Source organism: Plectrocnemia conspersa, unplaced genomic scaffold, assembly GCF_051122295.1.
Source record: "Plectrocnemia conspersa isolate PC_06_02 unplaced genomic scaffold, ASM5112229v1 ptg000013l, whole genome shotgun sequence".
NCBI classification, from domain to species: Eukaryota; Metazoa; Arthropoda; class Insecta; order Trichoptera; family Polycentropodidae; genus Plectrocnemia; species Plectrocnemia conspersa.
This window is the reverse complement of record NW_028277177.1, coordinates 29,869,029-29,875,028: the sequence shown is the minus strand read 5'-3', so window position 1 is coordinate 29,875,028 and position 6,000 is coordinate 29,869,029. Positions and strand designations below refer to the sequence as shown.

Below are 6,000 nucleotides of genomic sequence, written 5' to 3'. Positions count from 1 at the left end.
AAAATATATTTAAAGACAATGCATTAATAAGACAAAGGACTTTTCAGAAAGATGTCCATAAAGCATTCAATTCTAGTGAAAACTTTTTTTAATTGCTGTTTACTAATTGTGATTTCTGATCGCTGTTTTACCAACTAATGTAGACTACCACCGTGTAAATATAAAAAAAAACAGCTAGATATTGGGTGAAAATAAATCATTAAAATTAAAATTATATTTTTAGTATCACCGCAAGCAAATTGAGTATCACTATGTGGCAAACTGAACATCAAAGTTTTTTTTACACTATAAGACATTGATCGACGTAGAAAATCAGTATTTTCAATGAGATCATTGCGTCTACCCCCCATGCAATCATTTAATACAAAAATCTGTAGCTTAATGCATATCTTAATACCCTTCACATGTTATATTTATTTTTATAAAAAATGACAATACGCGACGACAAAACGAGTATCAGTAAAGCAATGAAATTTTAATGAAAGTGACCAGTGGGATGGTTTTGTTGAATGCTGTTTACTAACTATGATTTTTGTTTTAGCATATAAACAAACAGCTAGATATTCAGTAAAAATAAATAAATAAAATTTAAAGACTTTTATCATTTTCTCCGCAGGCGAATTGAGAATATTTTTATTTTAAAAAAACGCATGCTGTCCACTGACTGTGATTTCTAAATCCACATGTTTTCTAAGATACAACGTATCTAAAATATTTGAATATTTATATTAAAATAAATGCTTTTTGTCATGTTTTGTGAATAATTTGTTAATTAAAAGTATTTGCTAATAAAAATTATTTGTTATTCTAAAGGTTACAGTTTTTAACCGTTGAATTGATTATACTATACATGTGATTGTATTTGTTACAAAGCTATAAACCATATTTTTTAATGATTACTAGCATGTAAATATTAACAAATAGCTAGATACTCAATAAAAATAAATAAATAAAACTATAATGCCATTATCATTTTCTCCGCAGGTGAATTGAGCATATATTTATTTAAAAAATGTATGCTGCCCACTGACTGTGATTTCTTAATCTGAATGCTTTTTGAAATATAAATATGTTGAATTTTTAAATATTTTTAATCAATAGTTTTTGTCATGTTTTGTGAATGATTTGTTAATTAAATTAAGTATTTGTTGTTCTAATGATTGATAAAAATGCTGGATATTTAATAAAAATAAATATATAAAATTAGAACAATATTTTCATTACTACCGCATACAAATTCAGTATAAATTTACACAAATATGAAAAAACCCGCTTAGTTTTTTTATATTAAAAAGCATTGATCGATGGAAAGAAGAAGTATTCTCAAATATGCAACTTTTGAGTATCTGTAAAGCAATGCAATTTTAGTGAAAAATGATTCATAGCAAAATAATCATAAATTTACTTAAATATTTAAAAAAAAGCAATATTTTTTGTTTAAAACAAATGTATACTAACTGTGATTTTTAAATCAAAATTCTTTCTAAGATATAAAGTATCTAACATATTTAAATAAATATATATTAAATCAATTGTTTTTCTTCGTGTTTTGTAAATAATTTGATAATTAGAGTAAGTATTTGTTATTCTAAAGGTTACAGTTTATCGCCGTTGAATTGATTAAACTATAAATGTGATTGTATTTGTTAAAGCAATAAACCAAATTTTTTTTATCGATTCACAGAACAATCTTTACGTCATCGGCTGAGGCGTTTACGATGCGACTCGCTCAATTTCTAATCACCGTGTAGATGGCTGCATACGTTGCTATGTACAACCACACACAGAGGTAAGTAGCGGTTACTTGTTTTGATACTATCGGGTGCATTTTCTCTAAGGAGAAAATTGCGGAACAATCGATTTTTCGATATATACGTATGAATTCATTCTTTGCCTAAAAGAATGCCGAAAAGAAAACGTGGTAGTGCTGTACATCTGTTGGCATTGTTTTGTTTTAATTGTTGCCATGAAGCAGCAGATGTGTTTGTTTTCAACGCGATTATTATTTTTATCCAAAGTGTTTTGTCATTTATAAGCCTCCAGGACACCTTTCCCCTTCCTTTTTATATACATATTTTAAGGTCAAGGGTCTTCAGATAGCCGCTTTGAGTGAACGAACCTCCTTGTCGTCCTATCTGCCGTTCGGTCGCCCCCACCGCGCGGCGTCGAGAAATTGCATTCCCATTTTTCCGCGTGCAACTAATATGCACAGTACAATGACGTGCAGTACACCGGGCTCCATGTATAATCTCAGTAGTACAGCAAGGCTAAAAATGGCCAGTCCACTATTTGTGCAACTCGAAGACGTCACTCAAAAATAGTGCGCCGAACGCAACGTGCGTCGATAACGAGCGACGCTAAGCGTCGTACCGTCAAACAAAATGTGAAACAGTTTAAAAACCACCAAATTTATTGATAAAAAGTGAATTTTGACAAATATATTTTGTGAAAAAATCGCGTTGTGCTAAAAAACAATAATCGATAATAACGAGAATTAACAAATATACCAAAGCGTCGAGTGATATATGATACATACGATCGTGTGACTAATAGTGGAATTTTTACCTAAAAAGAGGATCACGTGTCTGGTGTGTGTTTGTGTGAAAATTAATTGATTTTATTTTAAAACGATAAAAATCGACATTAACCGTGAATTGACCGACAATCGAGTGACATTCGTGCGGCTCCATAGATAAGGTTATAGAAAAAGTTGTTCGGCCATTTTGAATGGCTGCACTCTGGCGACACGGTGGCGACGGTGCGTTCAAAAATTCGGCAAACATCAAAAGTAAACCCACCAATCAAGTGAGTCAAAGAATTATTATTATAACTATATTCATAGAACCTCTAATTATAATTAAAACTTAAATAACCATACCTCAAATTTTTCTTAAATCAAAATAAAAAAAATCGCTCAATATTATTATTATTATAATTTATAAAACAACCTTAATATGATTAATATAGATTTAAAACATTAAGCGCCTTACGCACGTCATAAGTACGGCATTATGGCCGTTGCAAATGCTTAATTGCAAGTCCTTGACAGTTGCTCGAAAGGACTTTAACCTTGATTACGCCATCTTGAGTTCCATATTTTTATTCATTTAATAAAACAATTATTGCGACACTCTTCTATTAAAATTTAACATCATTGCAATAATAGTAAAGTCACAGCTTCACAAAACATTTTATTTTCCGCGTGGCTTCCATCCGATTCGCAGCCTGTTGCTTTGGCCCACAAGGAGCAGCGCTCGTCAATCTGTGTTGCTTTATTATTATCATCGAAATAACATTTCAACATATTAATTCAACGAACGCAATGAATCATATCGCAACTTCAGTAAAGTTCAATGAATTTTTTATATAAATAAATATTTTTTTATCTTCGTTTCCGCAGAACGTAAAGTTTATTCAACTCTTATGTTATTTTTGCAACTAAATTGATATGATTTTTTAATTGCGGATTTTTAATTTGAGGTTATCTATTGCAATTGTGTTGTACAGATATTGGGTCAGTATCGTATGTGAAATATTTTTAGTTAAACCGATGCTTTTATTGACTAAATCGAGCTAAATGAAAGTCTTATATATTATGTAACATAAGTTAACTTTTAATGAGATGTATTATTTATCTATAATATTTTATATTTTAAAAACATAAGGGTGTAGTAATATAAAATATATCTCATTATATTTTCAAGGATAACTATGCATATAAAGACAAGTAATAATATATAATATATTTTATTTTTTATTTGTATATTTTATACAAATCAGTATATAACATATTATCTATAATACTTCATAAAATACCTAATATAATATATTCATTTTGATTTGACAAAAAAATTATAAAGTCAGTATTTTAAAATAAAAAGATTAGTAATATTATCAGTTTGTGGTCAGTTATTATTATTAAATATCCAGTTACTATGACATACAAGTTAAACTTTCAGCATTTATTGTAAATCTATTTTTCTTAAATCAGTCAAAATTTAAAAAAAATAGTTTAACATATTACCTATATAATGAAACATTCCCATTAAATATGAATTCTATTTTTTATCAATATGTTTAACTGAAAAATATCATTATAAAAACTATATACTATTTAAAGTCAGTATCTTAAATTAATTTATTAAGCTTTTACCATTTTAATAAAAATTGTTTTTTAATTAAAGTTGATGAAATAATACATATCTTATATATTTATAATATATACATAGATTATCTATTATATTTTATATAAATATTTTTAATTGATATATATGTCGTTTACATACAAAAAATTAAGTTAAACGGTCAATAAAATGTCTGTGCTTATTTAATAATAATAAATGATCAGTAACTGTGTCAAACAAACTATATCAACATAATAAACTAGCAATATTTATTGAAAAATCTTTTTTTTCTTCTTAATTATATTATATTATACAATATTATATAATACTAAACCTTATATAATATATATTCAATATGTTTTAAGTAAATCTGTAAGTAGCATTATTTATTTATACTCGTTATTGTTAATTAACAGACAGTAACTTTCATATACAAATAAAAGTTATATAATTACCTTTAAATAATAACTATTTTTTTTTGTTTTCTTTGCTAATCAGTTTTTACTATAATATTAACGCAATATATTATATAATTTAAAATAAATTTTATTAAAAGGCAACAAATTTAATAATCAGTATTTTTAATGAAACGATCAGTAAAATTATTTATTTATGTTCAGTTATTATTAATAAATTGACAGTAACTTTAATATGCAAATTAAATCTATATAATTAAACTTAAAAAAATATTGAAAAGGTCTTTAAGCCATTTTTTTCGTTTTGTTAGGTACTAATCAGTTTTATTTAAAATTATTTTTCTATATATTAATATTATTTGATGTAAAATTAAAAATAAATTTAATTTTTATCTGTATTATTTGATTGACAAATTACAATGTAAAATAATTTATTATTTAACGGCAACAAATTAAATAATCAGTATTCTTAAAATTAAGTTGAATTAGTTATTATTAATAGGTGCACAGTAAGATTAGTATACAAATTAAATCAATATAATAAACCTTAAACATTTATTAAAAAGCTTTTTTTAAGTACGTTTCGTTTTCTTGAGTTATACATTTTAATTAAAAATTGATTCTAACATACTATTAATCTTATATATAATATAATATAATATAATTAGAAATGAATTCTTTTTTCTATCAATCGTTTTAATAGACAAATTTTGTCAATAATTATAAGTAGTTAGTAACATGATTTTTTTAAATATTAAAAATAATATTTTCCATTTTCTATCAATATTTTTAATTGATAAATTGCCAAAAATATATTATCAAAAAGCAACAAATAGTATTATCAGTATATGATAAATTATTAATTATAACTAGTCAGTAATTTTGCTAAAGAAATATTGCTTATTAATATAATAAATTTATTGTAAAGTATAATACTAAAAACGAACAATTTGTTTAACAACCGACTGTTAACTAACAATATTACTGAAATTCAAAATTAATTAAATTTATGAAACAATCAAATTAAATATTTATTATAAGTTTGAAAAAATATTCGAGCAGTGCAAACATTATAATATGATACAAAACAATTGTAGGATATGCTTTTTTTAATTATAAATTATGATAAATGTATATAGTATTCAAAAGTAACATTTTTTTTTAATATATAATATTTCTTTGTAATATGTGCTAGCCAAATCAGAGTTTTTAAATCATTGCCATATATTTTGTTTAGTATACATATCATATTTTAAATTAATCATAATGATAATTATTCGTGAGATTAGCAAAATATATAAAAAAGTCGAGCAAAATCAAATTAAATTAAAATCATTAATTACGATTTTTTAGAATCGATACAAATTGATAAATAGAAGGTATTCTATCAAATGCTATATAATAAAATATTTATTGTAGTTTTTTATTATTTTATAATTGGTTTCGCTACCTGCTCGGTT

General features: G+C 25.0%; 1 protein-coding gene across 1 annotated transcript in view; it reads left to right on the top strand.

The window, feature by feature from the left end:
• The first annotated feature begins 2,208 nt into the window (after positions 1–2,208).
• Positions 2,209–6,000, top strand: part of Eip93F (Ecdysone-induced protein 93F) — a 133,320-nt gene continuing 129,528 nt past the window's right edge. Inside the window, exon 1 of the mRNA XM_088201434.1 lies at positions 2,209–2,805. The gene's annotated coding sequence lies outside the window, so the exon portion shown is untranslated. The remainder of the gene's footprint in view (positions 2,806–6,000) is intronic.